Raw genomic sequence first — 7,468 nt, forward strand, 5'->3', positions numbered from 1 at the left:
GAGAAATTACAGAAAACTGCAAAGACTCACTTTCTGCAGCTTAAACGTGTTGGGAAGCAATTCAAATTGAAATACTGATCGTTGACTGCATGCATTTTCAGGTCACATAGTTGCTTCATATGTTCATTTGTTTAGAATTTGATTGATTGCTTTACTGTCCAACATTTACAGCGTGGGATTTTAGATTTCCGTAGCCTTCAGAATAAAAAATGTGCTCAACCATTTTGAAATAAACTGGAAGTTAAAGGACAAACCACATAAACATACTCCACCTTTCTCATTAATTCTGCAATGCACACAAGGCAGCTCACACATCCCGTTTCACACACGTTTCCATGTCGTTCGTGATCCGGAGCTGATTCCTAAGAATTCTGCGACCTTGAGGATCACGTCCCATCATAGTCTTCTCTATTCAAGACGTTTACACATTACAGTGATTTTGTAATATGGATCCCTTTAATGATAATAATAATAATTCCTTACACTTAGATAGCTCTTTTCTGGACACTCCACTCAAAGAAGCTTTCAGGTAATGGGGATCCCCTCCACCACCACCAGTGTGCAGCCCCACCTGTAGGAAGCTCCAGTACACTCCCCACACACGAGCTCTCAGTGGGGAGGAGAGCAGAGTGATGGAGCCAGTTCAGAGATGGGGATTATTAGGAGGCCATGATTGGTAAGGGCCAATGGGAAATTTGGCCAGGACGCCGGGGTTACACCCCTACTCTTTTCGGGAAACAACCTGGGATTTTTAATGACCACAGATTGAGGACCTCGGTTTTACATCTCATCCTAAGGACAGCACCTTTTTCCAGTCTATTGTCCCAGTCACTATACTGGGGGATTAGGACCCACATGGACCGCAGGGTGAGCGCCCCCTACTGGCCCCACTAACACCTCTTCCAGCAGCAGCCTTAATTTTTCCCAGGAGGTCTCTCATCCAGGTACTGACCAGGCTCACACCTGCTGAGCTTCAGTGGGCCGGCCAGTTATGAGTTGCAGAGTGACATGGCTTTGACTTTGTTTTGAATAAAAAAACAAAATTAAAAAGCTGTTTGGTAACAAATTTATTTATTGTTGCATCAATATTTTAAAGAGTAAAAATAAATTAGAATAAATTACAAATATATAAATAATAACATATAAAATATGATAAATAACATAAATAACATTGCACTGATAAGAATCAGTTATTGAATAATGAGTTGAATTGTTGAAACACTTGTTCCAAAAGTCCTAGAAATGTTGCTGGTGATATAACATGCTCGCAATTCGTCATGTTTCCAGGATTATCCTATAAAGAGAAAGACAGCAATTAATTCAGTATTATTATTATTGTAGTTGTTCATGTGCAACAACTTTTTCACAAGCAATCTATATTTTAAGAACAATTATTTTACACAAAACAATCATTTATAATTATGCATTTATAGAAAGTATTAAAAAGTGACTGTCTGTAGTGTGATAATAATTTGAGTATTCTGTTTAAAAAATACACAACAATATCTAGCAAACCAATAAGGTGTAAGGAGGTGTACTGCCTGTAATAAATCAGACCCAGTACCAGTCTGCGTAGGAGGTGTTAGGTCAAGTGTTGAAGTGTTGAATGTGTATGATGAAATCAGCTGTGAATTATCTAAGGAGAAAACCCAATTATAAATGTATCCCTTTTTGGGTACATCCAATTAAATAAACTGGTTCTTTCAAATTCATTTTACATCATTTTGTCTGCCAGTGGATCTTATGGCACACAGCGAGTCAAGAGACCTTTGACTGCTCACCTGGCACCCTGATATGTTTAGACTGCGCACGGCTCTCCAAAGCTTAAAGATGTAAGGACCGGAAGTATTCTTAAGGGTACTAAGGTTCTTAAGGTGTTCCAATCCTTTTATAAAGTATTCCAGAGAACAGGTTTTCTCTTCTGCGTCTGTTTTGTTTGCCTGTACAAGAAGAAAATTAAGAGAAATCACAATGTACATGCTGTCCTGGAGCTGACATTTCATTGATGCTTTTTAAGACTTTAATTGGAAATGTAAACTGGAACACTGAATATAAGATCTCACTGGCAAAACCAGGTTTTTTGTTACCAGTTAAACCAATTAAAAAAAATGAAAATATCAGATTCCAGGTATAGAGCCTAAAGCAAAACAACACTTTGGAACCTATAGTCTGCACACACCTGGGACTGGTACATTTTTTCACAAAAACAGTTCCATCACATGTACAGCAACAAACTGTATTCTCGAAAGAGATGAGCAAAATCCTAGAGCTATTAAAATTCCAGTTTAAGGGGTCCTTATACTGTGTCTGGGGATATTTTCCTGGTCTTCCCAGTCCCAGAATATATCCATCTCAATAGACAGCATGACCACCACACACAGAGAGGAACTAGTCTAAGTATTCAGCAGCCCTCAAGGGCCAGAGTTATTTTAATTGAACAAATGACTTGTCTGAATAAGCAGTAACTGATGGGTGTCTCTAGGCTTCAGAAACAGGGGACCTATAACATTAAGTAGACCAGTGCTCTCCAGGACACGGGCTAGAGACCTCTGAATGAAAGGATATAACGAATCTATATTGTGACCAAGCTAATAAATTAGTCATATTTGTAGATGATGCCACAACTGGGGGATTAGAAAAACACCTAACACCTGGCAGGTGATGTTTAATATAGAGACAAATTGAGGGCTTTGCAGGTATGAAAAACATAAACTACAAATACAAAATGGGAAACAATGAGCTAAAAGAGGCTGTTTATGAAAAAGACTTGAGTATTTATGTTAACACGTTATTTATATATTTTAAACAATGTGAGGAAATAATAAAAAAGACAAAGGTTTCAGATAGTTAAAGCACAGAATATAATCAAGGGATGTTATGTTAAAATTGTACAACTCACTTGCAAGGTCTGATTAAGAATATTTGGTCAACACGTTATACAGAAGATATTGCTGCTCTGGAATCAGTCCAGAGAAGAGCAACCAGAGACATTCTGGGGCTCAAGAGAATGTCCAACACTGACAGGCTACAGAAACTGAACCTTTCAAGCTTCGATCACAGAACACTACAAGGGGACCCGATTCATCCACTCAAAAGCGTCAAAGACACAACCGAGAGACAACCGAGCTAACTTATTCAGGATCCACTGTGAAACAGGAACCAGAGGACACAAGTGGCAAATGGAAATATAGTATCATTAAATTCAAGAAACGCAGGCATTTTATATGAAATAATGCGGGCATAAGGAACAAGCAACCCAGCCTTGTCACTGAAGCCATTACTCCAACTGTATACCATAGTTCTGTTCCATACAGGTGTTAACTTTTTACATCCTACAGTGCTGGGAGATTCATGCCTCTAGGCCCCTGTATGCATTGTCATGCACAAGCACTGAATAGAGAGCTGTTCAATGACCCTTGTTCAAGAAAGTCCCTTGAAGAAGAAGGACGGATCAGAGGTTTTTTTCCTTACCTTGACAGTGAGATCTATGTGGATACACTGGCATTCTGTTTGCTGGGAAAGAGAAAACGTCACGTTGTTTTGTAAATTCACACTTGTTATTTCAATGAACAGTTACAAATATCAGATTTTAAATATGTCGCCAAGAAGTGAAAAAGAAGAAAATCCCAGTTTAATGCAGGTTTTGTTCCTTGTACTTTGTGAGGTAGGGTTGTTCTTTTTCCGTTTTGTTGTAACTTATCATAGAACCAAGTCAAGGTGATATCTCAAATTAAATAAAGTATTCCAAACAAACTGACCCTGTTTAAATTTTCTCCAAACTCATTTGTGAAAAGGACTCTTTGATTAATTATAGGCCCACAGCCCCTACAATTAAATTTTATCTCAGCTTGTGCATTTGTTTGTCATATACTGTATAAAAACATCAATAGTATTTAATGAAAAGATGTGAGATAACTATCAAGTCATGACAACAGCATAAGAAGAAAAATATTTTTCAAAACTTAAATTTATCATTTAAGACCTTTATCATTTAAAATATAGGTCTGTTTTTACCTATGGCACATAATGTACCGTACTGATATGTATCAAAGATATTAACATATTTTTCTCTAAGTATATATTGCATGGGCATTTAAAAAATATAGTGAGTAAATTCTGGACTGTTTTAGTTCCTTGATGATGTGTATCATACATTTTGTATCTACAGTTTGTCATGACAAGATCGTGGGCACCATGCTTTTGAATTCACAAATAACCTTCTGCATACTGCATACTACCCTGCAATACTGAGCACGGAGCTCGCAATCAACAGAGTTCAACAAAAAACAAATCTTAAGAAGGTCTGAGGCACAGCTTACAAAACAGGAACTAAAACAGACAGAACATAACTAGAATCACAGACTAAAACAAGATTGATTTTCCATGAGCAACTATCGGTGATTAAAAGCCAATGTTTTGGAGGTATTTCAAAAGCGTGAGTGCAGTTTAAACAATTTGGCATCAGACTAGTCCAGTCTGGTAGTCTCAGAAAGAGACTTCTTTGACTTAGCAAAGGAAGGAAGTTACAAAAATGTGCTTGATAACAGCACTGAAAATTACAGATGAAGATAAACTGATTTTCTAGACTATCTTTGAATATAATATACATTACAGAAAGGAATGTTGTAAACTGAAAGAAATAATGTAACAGGGAACCCACAATCTAGGGGCTTTAGAGATTTTAAATGTAATTTTCATTGATGATGTTGGAAAAACCTGTGGCAAGACCCTGCAAAAACCTTTAAGAGTATTTTACTTACAGAGCCAAGAAATGTCATAGAGAAGTATACATTTTTCCATATAGTGTTCAGACAGTATATAGAAGTATACAGTTTTCCAGACTAAGAAGTAAGCTTCAACAGCCATCTAAACCATGGAAATGTCACAATTTAAAATTGATTAACTATATTTAACAACTAAATAAAATTTGTTAGTGAGCAAAATGAAATTACAGAAATGACAATACGTGCATGCGCGGCTATTTTCATCCTAGGAAACCAGACAGTTAATGTGCATTGTCATCATTAGAATATGTAATCCATACTTTCAAGTCATCCTCTGAAGTTTAGTCCTGGCCAAAACGTTATTTTGAAGCTGCCTAAACCAGAGTTGCTCTAGACCTCATCCCGGAGTGAGTGGTACTGTCCGTGAGTAGCCATCACAGATCAGACTATATCTAAGAAGTGATCTTAGAGAGGAAAAAGGCATTCACTGACTGAAAGAAACTCTTCTTTGTGGAAAACAGACAGAGCTGGGAGCAAAAACACGGCGGATTCACGATGACCAAGGGAACAGCTGAAAACTCACCGTTGCTTCTTGACAGCTAGTAGGACAACTCTGTAAAAAATGAAAGAATGCAAATATAAATATACCTAATATTACAGTGAACATAAATAAAATAACAAATAAAATCTGGAAAATATTATTCATCTTCTGTTTGGCAATGAAGCACGATGGGTCGTGCTTCCCGAGAGGTGGAAAGCACAGAGAACATACAACTCACCTTTGTACTGTCCATGGTCTTCTTGATGTCCGTCATGGATTCTAGAGACTTGCACCTTGACTTTGAATCCGCCTGCATCACTGCCGCCAAGAACAGGAAGAACAGCGCTGTGGGTTTGTTCATTTCTTCTCTCTTGGGCTATAGGATGCTGAGAGACCGGAGCGAGGTATTCTCTGCGTGCAGGACTGGCTGTGAGTCCTCTCCGGCTGGTCTCCTCTTTAATAAGAAAATTCCAGGCGCAGAGGGAAATCCCTGTCACCGATACCACGACAGGTAAGGACCTACACCGCATTTTTTTCATAAAATCCCACTCCCACACAGAAAGAGAAGGCAGCATCTGTGCTCCTCAAACTATTACTAGAAAGAATTTGAAAGGGGGCGCGCCGCCAGATCAGTCAGCATGGTTTCTTCCACTTTCCGTGAGATGAAGAGATCTTGAAGACACTTTCACACACACACACTGGTCCCCTCCCGCCCTCGAGCTTTTGTTAACTGATAAATGTGGCCCATCTCACCAACCACTGTTCCCACCCCTTGCTGCGTTTTGTCATGCTTTTACAATGATTTGTTTTCTTCACTTAAACAACGAGCTGTAGTACTCAGGCTGGCCTGCGCAGCCCTTTCTTACTACCAATGTGACTAAGTTTTCGTCTTTCTAACAAGCATTTCTCATCCATATAGTGGCTTCATATCTTTGGCACTGCAAGAGCTGTCACTCCGAGGTGAATTGCGAGTGTAATCCTGCCCCTTTGTGTTGCATCACAGAAGACTAACTACGGAAAAACATCAAACTGCGACTGCTGTTAGTAACCGATGGTATCTAAGAACCGATCGAGGCTGGGGGAAATTCAGGCAGACCAGATTTTCCTTGCTTTACGAAATGCAATAAATTTCCACACCCCAGTCAACCTCCAGATCCATTTTTCCTCTTAATCGGTTCGTTGAAAGAAATAAAAAATGCCCCCATTTTGGGTTGCAAGCAGGAAACTCTGCTGCTATAGATACATCAGCCTTTTGGGAATGTCTAACTGACTCTCTAACATAATGCATACAAGGGTAAAATCCCTCACTTTTAAGCTTTAGTCCATTAATCATTCTAGATGCATGGCCTGTGCTTTTCTAGCTACTACCTAAATATTTCATAAATAAAGTATATGGATAGTTTTAAGCATGTAACACAAATAAGGAATGAAAAAGGTTAATAAACATACACTTTTTCCAACTCTAGTTCCAGGCTATAGTGTACAACCTCTGACTTGATCCATCCAGTGCATGGGATCTGTAGAAAACTAACTATCGGAGTTTTAAAAACACTAAAGTATAATAATTCTATTAAAAATTATATTAAAAACTCCTGCACTGTTGCCTCTGCCATATAGTATACTGTATATGTAGTATATTTTTTTCTGATTTGAAAATGTGGACTTAGGTGCCTGTGAGTGAGAGAACAACAAGCCAGGTGCTGCTGTGCCAGGGGTGCTAAGCAAGAGTGTGACTGGTTGTGCAGTGTCCTGGCCAAACAGGATCAGCCGAGATGGACAGAAGAGATGGACGACTGGTTGTTCATATAGAGCACGTGCTTGGGGGAAGGCAATGAGCAAAGAGCTGAAAGAACTAGGGCTGAATGATTGGGAAAACTCACAGTGAGTGAATTTAGGACCCTCCAGTGCCTGCTTAGGTTAGTGAATGGCGATCAGTGAAGATATTCGGCTAATGGAAGATCTGGGTGAGTGAGTAAAACCACAATTAGAGAGCAATTAGAGGCAGAGGGCTGTGCCAATGTCCCCAAGACGGGGACAGCAATAAGATTGAGGAAACCAGGGGGTTTCTGTCCACAAGAATGAATGACAGGCCACTTTAAAAAAGCAAGGTGATGCTTAGGGTGGGGAATGAGCTGATGTGGCCACAGTACCCGGGGAACATTATTCCACGCTGGAGAGGATATGGGTGTGTTTCTACATGTGG

General features: G+C 39.1%; 1 long non-coding RNA gene across 1 annotated transcript; it reads right to left on the reverse strand.

Annotated features, from left to right (window-relative positions):
• Positions 1-1,207: 1,207 nt before the first annotated feature.
• LOC138241718 (uncharacterized) lies at positions 1,208-3,514 on the reverse strand. Its single transcript, XR_011190984.1, has 3 exons — positions 3,472-3,514; positions 1,782-1,940; positions 1,208-1,294 (listed from the first exon to the last, which is right to left on the reverse strand). It is a non-coding gene; the product is annotated as an uncharacterized lncRNA (long non-coding RNA).
• Between the last annotated feature and the right edge of the window lie 3,954 nt (positions 3,515-7,468).

This window comes from Lepisosteus oculatus, chromosome 11 (genome assembly GCF_040954835.1).
Source record: "Lepisosteus oculatus isolate fLepOcu1 chromosome 11, fLepOcu1.hap2, whole genome shotgun sequence".
Classification (NCBI taxonomy): Eukaryota; Metazoa; Chordata; class Actinopteri; order Semionotiformes; family Lepisosteidae; genus Lepisosteus; species Lepisosteus oculatus.